Source organism: Balaenoptera borealis (genome assembly GCF_965194805.1).
Source record: "Balaenoptera borealis genome assembly, chromosome: 18".
In the NCBI taxonomy this organism is placed as follows: Eukaryota; Metazoa; Chordata; class Mammalia; order Artiodactyla; family Balaenopteridae; genus Balaenoptera; species Balaenoptera borealis.
Genome location: NC_138877.1, coordinates 33,680,390 through 33,700,632, shown reverse-complemented (window position 1 = coordinate 33,700,632; position 20,243 = coordinate 33,680,390). Strand labels below are relative to the sequence as shown.

Genomic DNA, 20,243 nt, shown 5'->3' with positions numbered 1-20,243 from the left:
TAGTTATCTGATGGCCAGTCCTCCTGTCTTCCTTTCCTGGAGATGCTATGGAGGCGTCATGAATAGTTGTCACCATGCGGACTAGGCCTCTTGTCTTTCCATATAAGAAGAATCACTTCTCCCTTCCATAAGAATGTCATTTCTCCCCTCTGTAGATTTTTAGATTTCTCCTTTAATTGGTTTGGTAGACCATGATTCTCTCTTACAGTACCATAAACTCTGGTTTTATTTTTCAACAATATTTCAGATGTGGACACACTGTTGTAATAATTGTCTTGGTAAATATGGTGCCATGACCAAGATAAGGTTGTAGGACTGATAATATTGTTTCTTGCAGTTTCTTTCCTTCAACCATGTGAATCTCAAGGTTGCATATATATCTAGTTTCACTTTCGCTAACCATTCTGACCAAAATTCCATAATTTGTAAGTTTTCCAGGATTATAGGTTTTGAATCTGAGTCGTCCTGTCCACTTTATCATTGCCTCCTCAAGTGATAGCTCTTCTCTGGGCATATAGGTCGATTGAAATTTTGGTAGAAGATAATCCAAAAGAGGTTTAATTTTTGAAATTCTGTCTGCAGGAAGTGGAGTTTCTGAGATATCGTTAAAGTGAAGACATGTCATTATTCGTTTAAACCTTGCCTCATCATAATCTTTGGAAAGACAGGTGTTTCAAGTAAGGGATCAGTCGACCAATATTCTTTCCAGTGTGACATTATTTGTCCCATCAAAATTATTAATCCAAGAAACTTCTTCATGTCACTATGGGTTACATCAGTCCACTTTAAAGCCTTATACTTTTTATATGATTTTTCATTCTGTTGGTGACACAAGTTTGTTTGAGAAGCGACCAACTCGAAAAAGTCGTTACCAAAAATTAATTCTGTTATTTCATTAACACTTGGAGGGTTATTACATTCAGCAGTTACACCTGACACACCTGTAAAGTCTTCCAATTTCTGTGAAACGTTGTCTTCAATCCACTCTTCCGTAGAAGCAAAGGAGCATTCTCCAGCACCGTTTCATTTTCACTTTCCGCATCAGAGTCAATCACTAAGGTTTTTTGTCTTTTTGTTGGTCTAATATTCACATCATCTGAATCAGAACTATATTCTGAAGAACTATCATCTTCTGAGACACTAGTATATATGTCACTTGGACAATCAGAGAAAGTATCTGCACAAAATTCACCAAAAAATTCTTCACTCAATTTCGTGATGTGCCATTTTTGAAAATTTTACGGTAATTAACTTGTGTTTATAATATACAAGATAGGGACAAAAAACAGAGCAAAATGTGAATGATAATGATAAGGATAATCATAAGTTGTATAATGAAACCTTGATCAATTTTAAGTGCTAACAACTTCACATGGTGATGTTAATTGTATCACTCTCTAAAAACGTATTGATATGTCTCCAGTCAATAACATTCGGGTAGCAAAAGATGTATTAATACTTCTCCGGTCAATAAATTATTAACTTCTCTTTCTGATAGTTTGTTGTTGGTGTATAGAAGCACAACAAATTTCTGTACATTAATTTTGTACCTGCACCTTTACTGAGTTAATTTACTAGTTCTAACAGTTTTTTGGTCGCATCTTTAGAATTTTCTATACATGGTATCATGTCATCTGCAGTGATAGTTTTACTTCTTCCTTTCTAATGTGAATTCCTTTTACTTCCTTTTCTTGTCTGACTGCTGTGGCTAGGACTTGCAATACTATGTTGAATATAAGTGGCAAGAGTGGGCATCCTTGTCTTGCTCCTGATCTTAAAGGAAACGTTTTCGGCTTTTCACTGTTGAGTATGATGTTAGCTGTGGGCTTGTCACATATAGCCTTTATTATGTTATGTTCTCTCTACACCCACTTTGTTGAGTTTTTAAAATAGATGTTGAATTTTGTCAAAAGCTTTTTCTGCACCTATGAGACGATTATGTAATTTTTATTGTTCAATTTGTTAATGTGGTGTGTCACATTACTTGATTTGCAGATATTAAACCATCCTTGCATCCCTGGGATAAATCCCACTTGATCATGGTGTATGACCCTTTTACTGTATTGTTGAATTCAGTTTGCTAGTATTTTGTTGAGGAGTTTTGCATCTACGTTCATCAGTGATATTGACCTGTAATTTTTGTGTGTGTGGTATCTTTCACTAGTTTTGGTATCAGAGTAATGCTGGCTTCACAGAATGAGTTCAAAAGTTTTCCTTCCTTCAAAATTTTGTGGAATAGTTTGAGAAGGATAGATGTTAAATCTTCATTAAATGTTTGGCAGTATGCATTTGTGAAGTCAACTGGCCCTGGACTTTTGTTAGGCATTTTCTGATTACTGATTCAATTTCATTACTGGTAATTGGTCTGTTCAAATTTTTATTCTTCCTGATTGAGTTTTGGAAGATTAGACATTTCTAGGAATTTAACCAGTTCTTCTAGATTGTCCATTTTATTGGTGTATCATTGTTCATAGTAATCTCTTATGATCCATTATATTTCTGTGGTGTCAGTTGTAACTTTTTCATTTCTGACTTCATTTACTTGGGCAATCTCCTTTTTGCCTTGATGAGTCTGGCTAAAGGTTTACCAATTTTGTTTATCTTTTCAAAGAACCAGCTCTTAGTTTCCTTGACCTTTTCTATTGTTTACTCTTCATTCACTTATTTCTGTTCTGATCTTTAGGATTTCCTTCCTTCTACTAACTTTGGGCTTTGTTTACTGTTCTTTTTCTAGTTCCTTTAGATGTAAGGTTAGGTTGTTTATTGGAGACTTTTTCTTGTTTCCTGAGGTAGGCTTGTATCATTATAAACTTCCCTCTTAGAACTGCTTTTGCTGTGTCCCATAGATTTTGGATTGTTGTCTTTCCATTTTAATTTGTCTCAAGGCATTTTTAAATTTCCTCTTTGATTTCTTCAGTGGCCCACTGGTTGTATAGTAGCATACTGTTCAGCCTCCACATTTCTTTTTGTTGTTGTTGTTGTTGTTGTTGGCTGCACCGCATGGCAGGCGGGATCTTAGCTCCCAAGACCAGGGATCGAATCTATGTTTCTATTTTTTGAAGTTTTTTTTTTTTTTCTTGTAGTTGATTTGTACTCTCATATCATTGGTTGGAAAAAATGCTTGAAATGATTCTTATATTTATTGAGACTTGTTTTGTGGCCTAACATGTGATATATCCTGGAAAATGTTCCACGTGCACTGAAAAGAATGTGTATTCTGCTGCTTTTGGGTCAAAGGTTTTATACATATATATTTATCCCATCCTGTCTAATGTGTTGTTTAAGGGTAGTGTTTCTTTATTAACTTTGTCTGGATGCCCGTCCATTGATGTAAGTGGGGGTGTTAAAGTCCCTTACAATTATTGTGTTACTGTCAATTTCTCCCTTCATTTTGTTAATATTTGCTTTATCTATTCAGATACTCCTATGTTGGCTACATACATATTTATAATTGTGATACGTTCTTGTTGGACTGATTCCTTTGTCATTATGCAACATCCTTTTTGTCTTTTGTCAGTCTTTGTTTTAAAGTCTATTTAGTCTGGTATGAGTATTGCTACCCCAGCTTTCATTTCCATTTGCATGAAATACCTTTGACCATTCCCTCATTTTCAGTGTGTGTCTTTACATCTGAAGTATCCTGTGGGTGGCATATATATGGGTTTCGTTTCTTGTTTGTTTTTTTGTTTTTATACATTCAGCCACTCTATGTCTTTTGATTGGAGTATTCAGTCCATTTACATTTAAAGTAATTATTGATAAGTATATACTTATTGCCATTTCGTTAATTGTTTGGGGTTATTTTTGTAGTTCTTGCTTTTTTTCTCCTTCTTTTGCTCTCTTCCCTTGTAATTTGATGACTATTTTTAGTATTATGTTTGGATTACTTCCTTTATGTGTCTATTTATCATAGATATTTGGTTTGTGGCTACCATGAGGGTTATATATTACAACCTATATATATACATGATTATTTTAAGTTGATGATCTCTTAAGTTCAGACTCATTCTAACCATCCTGAATTTTTATTCCTCTCACAACGTTCAATGTTACGACATAATATTTCACATCTTTTAGTTTTATGTACCTCTTAAATACTTACTGTGGATATCGATGGTTTTACTACTTTTGTCTTTTAACCTTCCTACTAGCCTTATAAATAGTTGATATACTACCATTACTGCATATTTACCTTTACCAAGAAGATATTTTTCCTTTCATAATTGTCATATTTCTAGTGTGCTCTTTTCTTTTCACTAATAAAATCCCTTTAAAATTTCTTGTAAAGCCAGGTTAGTGGTGCTTATCTCTTTTAGCTTTTGCTTATCTATAAAACTTTTATTGCTCTTCCAAATCTGAATGACAGCCTTGTCAGGTAGATTATTCTTGATTGTAGTTTTTTTCCTTTCATCCCTTTAAATATATCATGCTACACCCTTCTGGTGTGCCAAGTTTCTGCTGAAAAGTCAGCTGATAGCTTTATGGGAGTTTCCTTGTATGTAAATAGTTGCTTTTCCCTTGCTGCTTTTAGGAGTCTCTCTTTATGTCTAACTTTTGCCATATTAATTGCAATGTGTCTTGTTGTAGGCCTCTCTGGGTTGATACTGTTTGGGACTCTGTGCTTCCTGGACCTGAACATCTGCTTCCTTTCCCAGGTTAGGTAAGTTTTCAGATATTACTTATTCAAATAAGTTCTCTGCCCCCTTCTCTCACTCTTCTTCTACAATTTGAATGTTAATATGCTTGATGTTGTCCAAGAGGTCTCTTAAACTATCCTCAGTTTCTTTTTAATTCTTTTTACATTTTTCTGTTCAGTTTGAGTGGTTTCCACTACTCTGTTTTCCAGTTCACTGATCTGTTCCTCTGTATCATCTAATCTACTCTTGATTCCCTCTAGTGTATTTTTTATTTAAGTTATTGTATTCTTCAGCTCTGGTTTTTCTTTACATTTTCTAACTCTTTGTTAACTTTGGAACTTCTCACTGTGTTCATCCATTCTTCTCCTGAGTTTGTTGAGCATCTTTAAAATCATTATCCTGAACTCTTTATCAGGTAGATTGCTTAGCTCCACTTTGCTTAGTTCTTCTTCTGGGGTTTTATCTTGTTCCTTCATTGGGAACATTTTCCTTTGTCACCTCATTTTGCCTAATTCTCTGTTTTTACTTCTATGTATTAGATAGGTCTGTTACATTTCCCAATCTTGGAGAAGTGGCCTTTTGTAGGAGATGTCCTATGGGACCCCGTCACATACTCCCCTCTGGCCACCAGACCTATATGTTCTAGGGGTTCCCCCCATGTGGCCTGTGTGGGCCCTTCTGTAGTGGTGGGGCTGAATACTGTGGATGCACTGGTAGGTGGGGCTGACCCTGAGCCTGGTTGACTGCCTGGCCTTACCTCTTGCAGATGCTGCCCACCCAATGGTGGGCAGGGTGAGGTCCTAACACAGCTGGTAGTAGGGCTGAGGAAGTCTTGTGGCTGGTACCAGACTGCTGGTTGGCCAAACCAGGTCCTGGTATGGCTGGCTGTGGGGCTCAGGGGGCCTGGGGCTGGTGCTGGCCTGCTGTTGGGCAGGGTTTGGTGCTGCGGCAGCTGGTGCAGGGTCAGGGCTGGTGCTGGCCCACTGGTGGATGGGGCTGGGTTCCCACATAGTTGGCTATTCAGCCTGGAGAACGGGGGTGGGGGCTGGATTAAGTCTCAACCTTTATAAGCACAAAGTCATCACCATTTTCCAATGAAAACATTTTTCTCACTTTAAAGCTGTACATATGAACAAAGATGATATTTAATCAAATAATACAGATAACTAAATATGTGTATTTCTATCAAACAATTATGGTAGTGACAATCCGAAAATGAATAAAGTCAAACTAGCAAGAGGTCAGGTTGTTTGAGGAAGTATTATTCTAAAAGCATGCTTATACAAAAACTATATGCTGACAAAACTGTATTTTGTGAATCCATTTTTTTAGCTTGTATAATTTAGAAAAATATGAAACCCATATTTTTGCAGTACATTTATCGTGCAGGTAATTTTAAAGACAAACCTTGTTATTCTATCTGTTAAAAAATCTGGTATTTCATTGACAATGGATATAGATGCAAATATATTTCTAGTGTGTGTAATGGTACTCATATGTCAATTAGGGCACAAGAATTTGGCCTTTTACATGGCCAAAAAGTTTAACAAAGGATTTTTTTTTCTTTTTTGTCTCCTTTAATTCAGTCAGTCTCATGAATTCTTTTCTCCTTCCTTCAACAAAACTTTTATTTGGGACTTACTTGGCACCAAAAGCAATTCAAGTTAAAAGCTCAGACCCACTTTCAAGAAGTCTATGATCCAGTGAACTGGTAGACATGAAAACAAGACACTATAATAAAAAGAAAAATGTTCTAAGGTACCCTATATGAATAAGATGAATTGGGCAGCTAAGTCTGTGTGGAAAGATCAGGGTAGGCTCTAAGGAGGAAGCGGTATAATGGCCTGAGATTAGAAAGAACACAACCCTGCAACTAGGACACCAAAAATGTAATCCTCAGTTTTCCTTCTCATTAGCAACAAAACTATCAGTCATTCATGAGAATGATAAACCTTGCATGATAAAAAAAAAGCTCAGGGCTGTGAGATAGGTATACAAATTGTAGTAGTCAAAAGTATATTCTATGTCCAAACTGCAGCATCAGTAATATATTCTATACCTGCAACGTTAAACTGGATATAGCATCATAAAGTCTGCAATAAGTAAGAAAGGTATCAGTTGTGAATTTTATGCCTTCCTCAACTGAACACCCTCTGCCCTAATAAAGGAAGATCTCACTCATAAATGAGGCATATTAAAACAATTCTAAGGCAGTTGATTATTATTCTACAAACTCCAGTAGATCACCATATGCTAAAACAACCAGCCTCAGGACCAGTAAGTTTGCTACAAATCTTACTGCCCTTTAAGAAAATCACAAGATAGGATAATATAACATATTAAATTCTCTGAGGAACCTGAAATAAACAAGCTGTTTTCTATTTTTTTTAATGAAGAGTTAATTAGATAAGGGAACCTACTTTCTCATTTAACAGCCTCAGAACATATTTTGTATTAGCATTTTAGTATTTGAGGATTTAACTATTTGTAAGTAACCCAAGACTCAACATAGTAATGTGTAATTTTGCTAAAACACAAATTTTAAGCACATCTGCTGAATGGCTGCTTTGTGGGAGTGAGTCACAGAATAACTTAGCCAACCACCAGATATCCACATCTCAGTGCAGCTTTTCAGTATTCTATATGGTAGTCACAGAGAAATCAGGCCATATTCTTCACTAATATCAATATCTACTGTAATTCCTATAAAATATAAAAACTGTATTATAAGCACAATGGCTATTTCCCTATATTTCAAAATGAAAGTATGAAGTAACACAATATATAAATTAGGCCACATATATAACTCAACTCAGGATGCCTTACAGTAACAACAACAACAACAGCTGACACTGCTTGCTAGACACTGGTCTAAGTGCTTTATGTATATTAACTTAGTTAATCCTCACGACAACTTTATGAGGTAGGTAATATTATTACTCATTTTACAGATGAGGAACCTCAGGCACAAAGAGCTTAATTAAGTTGTTCATGGACACACAGCTTGCAAATGACAGAGTTGGCATGCTAACCCCAGGAGTCTGGCTCCAGTCTATACTCTTGGTAATGACACTTGAACCCAGAGTTTTAAAAAATGCTTAGAGTCTGAAACCTGGATTCTGCACTAAATCAGTGGGACATAAGGAATTCACACTTCTGTGCTTTAGGTTAGTCATATATAAAATAAGAGAACTGGATGGATTCAAGATGGCGGAGGAGTAGGTGGACATGGACAGTTCATCTCTCTCCACGGATGCATCAGGAATACATCTATAGATGCAACAATTCTCACAGAACACCGGTTGAAAACTAGCAGAAGACCTTGGACACCAGAAAGGACTATAAAGATCCCTGCATAACTGGGTAGGATGGAAAAAAAGAAGAGAGAAGGAGGAAGCAGGATGGAACCTGCACCCCGGGGTGGGGGAGCTGAAGGAGAAGAGAGATTCCCGAATTTGGGGAAACCCCCTCTCCGACAGGGAAACAGATTGGGACAGAAGGGAAGCATTTGAGGCTGCTGGAAGAAAAAGTGGCCCATCTGAGGCAGACAGGACAGAGTGAAAACTACACAGACGGTCCATACTGTGGCCCTACGTGCCCCGGACTGGGACGTGTGTTCACAGGTGTGCAAGGGGGCTGGGAGCTGGTGTGTGGGAAATGAAGAACAGGCCCGGAGCAATAACTGCTGTTGGCTGTGGGGAGATGAAGTGAGGGGACAGGAGGGAGGAAATCTGCAGCAGGGAATGCCTATGGAGGAAGACTGGACTGCCAAGGAAGCAGGGTGCTATTGCTGAATCACAGGCAGAGGGAAGGGGCACTATTGCAGCCTCTCTCTCCCCACACGCTGGCACCTGCTGACGACAATAAAAAAAGCCCCCTCAGAGCTGGCCCTCCCGCACTGGCTGCAGAGCAATTTAAAAAAATAAAAATAAAAAGCCCTCTCAGGGCTGGCCCTCACATGCCTACTGCCAGGTGCCAGAAAAACCCCGACAAGAGCTGGTCCTCACATGCCTTATGCCGGGCACCAGGAAAGGCCCTCACTAGGGCCATATCTCTTGAGCACATCGCTGCCGGATTCCCTGTGCATTTGGCACCACTAGTGCTCCCGCGATCCAAGCAGTCATACCACCTCTGCACCCAGCCCTCACAGAGGCAGACCCAAGAGGTCCAAGGCCGCCTCAGGACCAGACTCCTATGGGTGGACCACACAAAGGTGGGGATAAAACCAAAGTTGAACCCCAGGGATGGGGTGACTAAGGAAGAAGATCGAAAATCTTTCCATCCGCTGTACAAGCTGCAGATAAAATCCCCGTGATCAGCTAGGAAGACCCTACATCTATGGAATATCTGAGTAGACAATGAGTGTTCCCACAAATGAAAACTGTCTATCTCTGGCAGCTGTGGCTTTTGGGGGCAAGCACATGCAGGAACTGGGCCAGATCAGAGTCAGAGTGGTCCCCACAGGGCACACAGCAGGTCCAGAGGCCAGCCCAGAGGCAGAGGAGGGCCTCTTGGGGAGGCGGAGGTGGGCTGTGGCTCACAGCGTGTACAAGGACACTCACAGCAAACACCCAGGGAAACATAATTATTACTATTAATTTTATTATGTTTTGATTCATTCTGTTGTTGATTCTAGCTTTTTTTTTCTTGGTTTCTTTTTCTTTCTTTTGTTGTTGTTTTTTGTTTGTTTGCTTTTTTGGATTTTTTTAGTCTTTTGGGATCTCCGTGTTTTATAACATTTTTATTTTAATTTTTTATGCATTTCTATTTTCACTTTGCCTTTCTGTTGTTCTGTGTTCTTTTCCCATATTTATTTTCCTTTCTTCAATATAGTTTTGTTTCTTTGCGTTTCTTTTTTTATATTTCCATTTCTACTTTGCTTTTCTGAGGTCCTGGGCTTTTCCTTTTCATTTTATTTTATTTTATTACTATTATTTTCTAAATCATTTTTATCCATTTCTTCTGTTTCATTGCTTTATTCTTCACTTGGTACACTACTTTGGTTTTGTTTTAAGATTATGTGTTTTTGTTAGTTTTAATCCTAATTGTATGATTTCATTTTTGAGTTCTTCTATTTGTCTTGTTGTTTTCTTGCTTTTTGTTTTATTTGGCTCTATTTTTGTTTCTTTTATGTGTGTGCATGTTTCCTCATCTCGGTTTTTGTTTGTTTGATTTTGTTTTTTACCATTTCCCCAGGGTTGTTTGTCATTTTTTTTTCTTTAATACACCCTCTATTTTACTTTTTTAAATGTATTTCTATTTCTACGTTGTTTTTCTGTTGTTCTGTCTTTTTTCCCCTTGCTCTATTTTTTTTATATATACATCATTTTTGCTGGTTTTTTTGTTTCTTTGCTTCATTCTTCAGTTGGAACTCTGCTTTGGTTTTGTTTTTTGTTTCTGGGTTTTTGTCAGCTTTCTCCTTACTTGTTTGATTTCGTTCTTGGGTTCTTTTGTTTGCCTGCTGGACCTCTTGCTATTTACCTTACTCGGTTCTATTTTTGTTTCTTTTCTGTGTGTGCCTGTTTCCTTCTTTCTGTTTGATTGATTTTACTTTTTAACCATTGGTCTGGGGTTTTCTTAGTCTTTTTTTCTTTTTTTTAATGCACTTTATTGCCGTGAAGAGTGACTTGTGGGGTTCAGAAGTAGGGCCTGAGGCTCTGGAGTGGGAGCACTAAGTCCAGGACACTGCACCACTAGAGAATTCCCAGCCCCAGGGAAGATTAATTGCCAAGAGCTCTCACGGAGACCTCTATCTGAATCCAAAACCCAGCTCCACCCAACTGCCAGCAGCTCCCAGTTCTGGACACCTCACACCAAACAACAAACAAGAACACAAACCCACACATCAGCACACAGAGTACCTTAAGTCATACTAAGCTCACAAACACCCGAAAACACACCACTTAACATGGCCCTGCTCATCAGAGGGAAAAGACTCAGCTCCACCCACCAGAACGCAGGCACCAGCACCTCCCATCAGGAAGCCTACATGAGACACTGGACCAACCCCACCACCAGTGGCAAAAACAGAAGCAAGAGGAACTACGACCCTGCAGCCTAGGGAAAGGAGACCTAAAATACCGCAAATTAGAAAAAATGAGAAGACAGACAAATATCTTACAAAGGAGCAAGATAAAAAACCACAAAACCAAATAAATGAAGAGGAAATAGGGGCACTACCTGAAAGAGAATTCAGAGTAATGATAGTAAAGATGATCCAAAATCTTGGAAATAGAATAGAGAAAATATAAGAAACATTTAACAAGGACCTAGAGAACTAAAGAGCAAACAAACAGTAATGAACAACACAACTGAAATTAAAAATACTCTAGAAGGAATCAATAGCAAAATAACTGAGGCAAAGAACAGATAAGTGAGATGGAAAATAGAATGGTGGAAATAACTGCCACAGAGGAAAAAAAAAAAAAATAATGAAAAGACTTGAGGACAGTCTCAGAGAACTCTGGGACATTAAGTGCACCAACATTCAAACTATAAGCATTGCAGAAGAAGAAGAAGAAAAGAAAAGGTATAAGAAAATATTTGAAAAGATTATAGTTGAAAACTTCCTAAACACGGAAAAGGAAACAGTCAATTAAGTCCAGGAAGCTCAGAGAGTCCCATACAGGAATAAACACAAGAAGAAACATGCCAAGACACATATTAATCAAACTAACAAAAATTAAACACAGAAAACATATTAAAATCAACAAGGGAAAAGCAGCAAATAACATACAAGGGAAGCCCATAAGGTTAACAGCTGATCTTTCAGCAGAAACTCTACAGGCCAGAAGAGAGGGGCAAGATATATTTAAAATGATGAAAAGGAAAAACCTACAACCAAGATTATTTTACCCAGTAGGGACCTCATTCAGATTCAATGGAGAAATCAAAAGCTTTACAGACAAGCAAAAGTTAAGAGAATTCAGCATAACCAAACCAGCTTTACAACAAATGCTAAAGGAAATTCTCTAGGCAGGGAACACAAAGCAAGGAAAAGATATACAAAAACAAACCCAAAACAACTAAGAAAATGGTAATAGGAACATGCATATCAATAATTACCTTAAATGTAAATGGATTAAAGGCCCCAAACAAAAAAAAATAGACTAGCTGAATAGATACAAAAACAAGACCCAAACATGGTGTCTACAACAGACCCACTTCATGCCTAGGGACACATAGAGACTGAAAGTGAGGGGATGGAAAAAGATATTCCATGCAAATGGAAATCAAAAGAAAGCTGGAGTAGCAATACGCATATCAGACAAAACAGATTTTTAAATAAAGACTATTACAAGAGACAAGGAAGGACACTATATGATGATCAAAGGATAAATCCACGAAAAAGATATAACAATTGTAAATATCTATGCACCCAACGTAGTAAAACCTCAAAACATAAGGCAAATGCAAACAGCCATAAAAGGGGAAATCCACAGTAACACAATAATAGTAGGGGACTTTACCACCCCACTTACACAAAAGGACACATCATACAAACAGAAAATAAGTAAGGAAACAAAAGCTTTAAATGACACATTAGAACAGATAGACTTAATTAATATTTACAGGACATTCCATCCAAAAACAACAGAATACACTTTCTTCTCAAGTGCACACAGAACATTCTCCAGGATAGATCACATCTTGAGTCATAAATCAAGCCTCAGTAAATTTAAGAAAATTGAAATTGTATCAAGTATCTTTTCCAACCACAACATTGAGACTAAATATCAATCACAAGAAAAAAACTGTAAAAAATACAAACACATGGAGGCTAAACAATACCTACTAAACAACCAAGAGATCACTGAAAAACTCAAAGAGGAAATCAAAAACTACCTAGTAACAAATGACAATGAAAACATGACGACCCAAAACCTATGGGATGAAGCAAAAGCAGTTCTAAGATGGAAGTTTATAGCAATACAATCCTACCTCAAGAAAGAAGAAAAATATCAAATAAACAACCTAAACCAATTAGAGAAAGAAGAACAAACAAACAAAAAAACACCCCAAAGTTAGCAGAAGAAAAGAAATCATAAATATCAGATCAGAAATAAATGAAAAAGAAATGAAGAAAACAATAGCAAACAGCAATAAAGCTAAAAGCTGGTTCTTTGAGAAGATAAACAAAATTGATAAACCATTAGCCAGACTCATCAAGAAAAAAAGGGAGAAGACTCAAATCAACAGAACTAGAAATGAAAAAGGAGAAGTAACAACTGACACTGCAGAGATACAAAGGATCATGAGAGACTACTACAAGCAAATATGTGCCAATAAAATGGACAAACTGGAAGAAATGGACAAATTCTTAGAAAAGCACAACCTTCTGAGACTGAACCAGGAAGAAACAGAAAATATACACATACCAATCAAAAGCACTGAAATTAAAACTGTGATTAAAAATCTTCCAACAAACCAAAGCCCAACCAGATGGCTTCACAGGTGAATTCTATCAAATATTTAGAGAAGACCTAACACCTATCCTGCTCAAACTCTTCCAAAATAGAGCAGAGAGAGGAACACTCCCAACCTCATACTACTAGGCCACCATTACCCTGACACCAAAACCAGACAAAAATGTCACAAAAAAAGAAAACTACGGCCAGTATCATTGATGAACGTTGATGCAAAAATCCTCAACAAAATACTATCAAACAGAATCCAACAGCACATTAAAAGGATCATACACTGTAATCAAGTGGATTTTACCCCAAGAATGCAAGGATTCTTCAATATACACAAATCAATGTGATATATCATATTAACAAAGTGAAAGATAAAAACCATATGATAATCTCAACAGATGCAGAAAAAGCTGTTGACAAAATTCAACACAGATATATGATAAAAACCCTCCAGATAGTAGGCATAGAGGGAACTTACCTCAACATAATAAAGGCCATTTATGACAAACCCACAGCCAACATCATTCTCAATGGTGAAAAACTGAAACCATTTCCACTAAGATCAGGAACAAGACAAGGTTGCCCACTCTCACCGCTATTATTCAACATAGTTTTGGAAGTTTTAGCCACAGCAGTCAAAGAAAAAGAAATAAAAGGAATCTAAATCAGAAAAGAAGAAGTAAAACTGTCACTGCTTGCAGATGACATGATACTATACATAGAGAATCCTAAAGATGCCACCAGAAAACTACTAGAACTAATCAATGAATCTGGTAAGGTTGCAGAATACAAAATTAATGCACAAGAATCTTTTGCTTTCCTATACACTACTGATGAAAACTGTGAAAGAGAAATTAAGGAAACACTCCCATTTACCATTGCAACAAAAAGAGTAAAATATCTAGAAATAAACCTACCTAAGAGACATAAAACCTGTATGCAGAAAACTATAAGACACTGATGAAAGAAATTAAAGACGATACAAACAGATGGAGAGATATACCATGTTCCTGGATTGGAAGAATCAACATTTTGAAGAATGGGAGAAAGTATTTGCAAATGAAGCAACTAACAAAGGATTAATCTCCAAAATATACAAGCAGCTCATACAGCTCAATATCAAAAAGACAAACAACCCAACCCAAAAATGGGTGATAGAACTAAATAGACATTTCTCCAAAAAAGATACACAGATTGCCAACAAACACATGAAAGGATGCTCAACATCACTAATCATTAGAGAAATGCAAATCAAAACTACAATGAGGTATCACCTCACACCGGTCAGAATGGCCATCATCAAAAAATCTAGAAACAATAAATGCTGGAGAGGGTGTGGAGAAAAGGGAAGACTCTTGCACTGTTGGTGGGAATGTAAATTGATACAGCCACTATGGAGAACAGTATGGAGGTTCCTTAAAAAACTAAAAATAGATTACCATACAACCCAGCAATCCCACTACTGGACATATTCCCTGAGAAAACCATAATTCAAAAAGAGTCATGTATCACAATGTTCATTGCAGCACTATTTACAATAGCCAGGACATGGAAGCAACCTAAATGTCCATCAATAGATAAATGAATAAAGAAGATGTGGCACATATATACAATGGAATATTACTCAGCCATAAAAAGAAACGAAATTGAGTTATTTGTAGTGAGGTGGATGGACCTAGAGTCTGTCATACAGAGTGCAGTAAGTCAGAAAGAGAAAAACAAATACCATATCCTAACACATATATATGGAATCTTAAAAAAAAAATGGTTCTGACAAACCTAGGGCCAGGACAGGAATAAAGACACAGACGTAGAGAATGGACTTGAGGACATGGGGAGGGGGAAGGGTAAGCTGAGATGAAGTGAGAGTGGTGTTGATATATATACACTACCAAATGTAAAATACATAGCTAGTGGGAAGCAGCCGCATAGCACAAGATCAGCTCCATGCTTTGTGACCACCTAGAGGGGTGGGATAGGGAGGGTGGGAGGAAGACACAAGAGGGAGGGGATACGGGGATGTATGCATACGTATAGCTGATTCACTTTGTTATACAGCAGAAACTAACACAACATTGTAAAGTAATTATACTCCAATAAAGATGTTAAAAAAATAAAGAAAAATAAGAAATTATTTTAAATTTTTAAAAGAGTAAAAAAAAGTTAACAAAAAATAAAAGAAATACATATATCATACCTACTATATGCCAGATACTGTTCTTGGTGCTGGGGATTCCACAGTTAGTAAGACAAAGGCACTGTCCATGGGAGCTTACAAATAGATCTATATACACCAGCATGGACAGAAGACAGAAAAACAGGCTGTAAAACAGTAACTATATAAATTCTTAAATTATCTACTAAGCAATCCTACATGTTATTTATTTACACACATATAGATAAATACACTCTTTAATGACCTTAGAGAATACATGCAAAAATAACAGGGTTGCTTCTGGAAAGGGAAAGAAGGGGATCAGACTGAACATGTGGGTAAAGGGAACTTCTATCTGAAACTTTCCTTTTTTATTAAAAATTTAAAAAAAAGAAGTCATTGAACCAGCTAACAATAGTCAATTTTGGGTATTGAAAACACTGATTTTAGTATATTAATCTCTCTGCTTTATTTATTTCCAGAAAGAAGAGAACGTAAAGGACTAATCCAGGGGGATTCTATATCCACCTAATAAAAGTTCTAAAAACAAAAAGCAGTATTGAAGAAACTAGCAAAGAAAAAAATAAATAAGAGAATTTCCCAAAGCAAACATAAGACATAATTAATGACTTGAGAAAACCCAGTAAGAAAGGAGAATTCCCAATACAATAAGTGTGTGGGGGGGGGGGAACCCCAGACATGTAAATGAATTTTCAGAATGCAAGGGATATAGAGAGGGAATACTAAAAAACTTACAGACAAAATAAAAAGAAGGGGGAAAAAGGCAAGAAGGAAGAAGAGTGAGGCTGACACCAAATTTACTCTGATTAATGTCCTCAAAAAGATGAAAGAAAATGATTTCCACTTATAACCCCATAGCTATCCAAAATATCACTCAGGTGTGTGGGCAAAATATAGTTTCAGATATGGAATACCTCAGGAAATTTACCTTTACCCATTCATAGGAAATTAAATTCCATAAGGTTGTAATCTAATGAGGAAATGAAATAAACTAAGAAAGTGAACAAAACCAGAAAATGGACCCAACCCAAGAAAGCTGCCCTGTGCAGAGCAGTATGTTTAGCAGCAGTCCTGGGCTCTACACACTAGATGCTAGTAGCACTCCCCAAGTTGGGACAACCAAAAATGTTTCCAGACATTACCAAGTGTCCTGAAGGAGGCGGAGAGTTGGGGAAATTGCTGTTAATTGAGAACGATTATCTTAAAAGAACTGAAGGAAATGATAATACCAAGCAATGCAAGGAAAAAAAAAATGGGAATTAGAAACTCCAGGAGATACAAAAGGCTGTTTAAGAAAGAATATAAAATCAGAGCTTATTTACATGATTTTTTAAAAAGAAAATTTATAGTCATATTAATAAAAACACTATAAACTTAATTGCAGCTACAGTGTCAAGCAGTTAGGAAAATAAGAATGATTTAATTGTAGTTACATGACAAAATATACATATCATCTACCTTGATACTATATAAATACAGATAAGTAAGAAGGGAAGCAAGTAATGGGCTCCTAAAAATAATAATATAATTTATTAGAGAGGACAGATAAATCATAGAACAAGGCTAAATATTCATATATGGCAGATAAATAAAATTAAAACTTATAAAGTCAAGACAACTTGATAAAAGCATATTATATTAAAAGAAGACAACAACCATCAGAAATATTTAAGAGTTAAAGTAGGATGGGGGAGGGGGAGAGAGATGGTTAGGCCAGGAACTACTGTTTTTCGTTACAAGTCCTTCAGTATCATTTTATTTTTCTTTAAACTATAAAGATACATTACTTGGATAGAAGTTCTAACAATCATGTTTAGAAACAATTACGTTTAGAAAAATCAATGATTACCTTTTACAAGAAAAAATTTACATAAATGAAAACAGAATACTAACATCAACCACAGATACACTGAAACTGCACTGTAACTTAATTTTTAAGTGCTATAATAGAACCATTGATTCAACTTATTCAACAAATATTTAATAAAAACCTACTATAAAGTTTAAATAAGTAAAATGAGTTATTTAAATACCAAAGCAAGATTTAAGTCTATGAGCAATGGAGAGATATTCTTGAACTGGGCAGTGTCCTGATTAAAAATTCTATTTTAGGTAGATTTGTCTGAAAAGCGTAAATAAACCACATGGATGGGACAGAAACTGGAGGTAATAGTATCAGTTAGGAGGCTACTGCACAAGTTTAAATGCAATGTGATAAGAAGTAGTGTGTAAAATATGATGGTAATTGTCAGAACAGACAAATGGAAATGATGATGGGGTGGGTATGATGATGATGCTAATGATGATAACAACTGTGATGACAATAATATCAGCAAGTATTTACTGTGCTTTTAAATGTCAGATAGCACACTAATCATTTGCCATGTATTATGTCATTTAATTGTCATAAAAGCCCTGTGAGGAAAGTACTGTTTTACTCCCATTTATAAAATAAGAAAATAATAATACCATAATAATATGGTATCTGAGAGAAATGGCAAACTCAGTAAAAGAATGGCTAAAGAATTATTACTAAAACTTTTAAGACGCTGATGAAAGAAATTGAAGATGATACAAACAGATGGAAAGATATACCGTATTCTTGGATTGGAAGAATCAATATTGTTAAAATGACCATACTACCCAAAGCAATCCACAGATTCAATGTAATCCCTATCAAAATACCAATGGCATTTTTACAGAACTAGAACAAATAATTTTAAAATTTGCATGTAAACACAAAAGACTCCAAGTAGCCAAAACAGCCTTCAGAAAGAAGAGAGCTGGAGGAATCAGGCTCCCTGACTTCAGACTATACTACAAAGCTACAGTCATCAAAACAGTATGGTACTGGCACAAAAACAGACACATAGATCAATGGAACAGGAGAACAAGCCCAGAAAAAACTCACACACTTATGGTCAATTAGTCTATGGCAAAGGAGGCAAGAATATACAATGGAGAAAAGATAGTCTCTTCAATAAGTGGTGCTGGGAAAAATGGACAGCCACATGTAGAAAAATGAAATTAGAACATTCTCTAATACCATACACAAAAACAAACTCAAAATGGATTAAAGACCTAAATGTAAGACCAGATGCTAAAAAACTCTTACAGGAAAACATAGGCAGAACATTCTTCAACATAAAGTGCAGCAATATTTTTTTGGATCCAGCTCCTAGGGTAGTGAAAATAAAAACAAAAATAAACCAGTGGGACCTAATTAAACTTAAAAGCTTTTGCACAGCAAAGGAAACCATCTACAAAACGAAAAGACAACCTATTGAATGGGAGAAAATATTTGCAAATGATACGACCGACAAGGGATTAATTTCCAAAATATAAAATCAGCTCATACAGCTTAATATCAAAAAACAAACAACCCAATCAAAAAATGGGCAGATCTAAACAGGCATTTCTCCAAAGAAGACATACAAATGGCCAAGAGGCACATGAAAAGATGCTCAATATTGCTAATTATTAGAGAAATGCAAATCAAAACTGCCATGAGGTATCACCTCACACTGGTCAGAATGGCCATCATCGAAAAATGTACAAACAGCAAATGCTGGAGAGGGTGTGGAGAAAAGGGAACCCTCCCACACTGTTGGTGGGAATGTAAATTGGTACAACCACTATGGAGAACAGTATGGAGGTTCCTTAAAAAAACTAAAAATAGAGTTACCATATGATCCTGCAATCCCACTCCTGGGCATATATCCAGAGAAGACTCTAATTCTAAAAATTACATGCACCCCTATGTTCACAGCAGCACTATTTACAATAGCCAAGACATGGAAGCAACCTAAGTATCCACTGACAGATGAATGAATAAAGAAGATGTGGCATATATATACAATGGAATACTACTCAGCCATAAAAAGGAATGAAATTTTGCCATTTGCAGCAACATGGATGGACTTGGAGGGCACTGTGCTAAGTGAAGTAAGTCAGAGAAAGACAAACACTGCATGATATCACTTATATGGAGAATCTAAAAAATAGAACAAACTAGTGAATATAGCAAAAAGCAGACTCACAGAAAACAGAACAAACTAGTGGTTACGAGTTGTCAGGGGCAACATAGGGATAGAGGAGAGTAGAAGGTGCAAACTATTGGGTGTAAGATAGGCTCAAGGATGTATTGTAAAACACAGAGAATATAGAAATATTTTATAATAACTGTAAATGGAAAGTAACAGGAAGGAAGGAAGGGAGAGAGGAAGGGAGGGCTGAACACTATTCTATTAGCCTAAGGAACTGTATCATCTGGTTACTGACCCAGTAATCATACCTCACTTCATACCATAAAGGTTTTGAGGCAGAAGGAAATAAGCAGAGCTAAATGAAGGTAGAAGGAAAGTGGAAGGAAACTTTAAATTCTGTAAGTATATTTATGGCAGATACAAGAAAAAAAAGTCACAGTACTGAAATGTTCTCTGTAAAAGGTACATGAGACTCTAGTTATCTAAGGTCACTTATAACTCAGTCAACATTTCTTAGAAAAAGAGTGAAGAAAAAAGACTGGGCCTGTAAATTGTTTAAATAAATACATAAAATATATTTATCTTATATTTAATAAGATTTAGCCTTTAATTGCAAATATGTACTCATTGAAAGATCCTCCTTATCTTTATTCCCATGAATTTATTAGCATTTTACCAGTTAGAAAAGCTTCTGGCAACCTAAAAATTTTTCTGCTGTCTTACACTCTCAATCATTTATAAAACTATCAAACAAAACTTGTGCTGGCATCTATTCCTGAAAGACTGCACTTTATATTTTTACCTTTCTCTGACTAAACAAGTGGCCACTCACTCCTAACTACTTGTTACATATCTGAAATGAAGATTAGCTTATTCTTATAATTAAAAGAAATTAAAATTATTTGCATTGGAATCATATATCTCAAAAATTAATATCACTGAAAAAAATCTCACTGGTAAAGGCAGGTATACAGTATGTAGTAGATCAACCACTTATAAAGTTAGTATGAAAGTTAAGAGTCTAAAG

General features: G+C 36.2%; 1 protein-coding gene across 4 annotated transcripts in view; it reads right to left on the bottom strand.

The window, feature by feature from the left end:
• TDRD3 (tudor domain containing 3) overlaps positions 1–20,243 on the bottom strand; it is a 214,798-nt gene that overhangs the window by 147,893 nt on the left and 46,662 nt on the right. For 2 of the 4 annotated variants that reach the window (XM_082365397.1, XM_082365398.1), the window contains one exon: positions 15,252–15,338. The exons of 1 other annotated variant lie outside the window; for it this stretch is intronic. The gene's annotated coding sequence lies outside the window, so the exon portion shown is untranslated. Of the gene's footprint in view, positions 1–15,251; positions 15,339–20,243 lie in introns of those variants that run through there. One more of the 4 variants, XM_082365399.1, reaches the window with a different exon arrangement.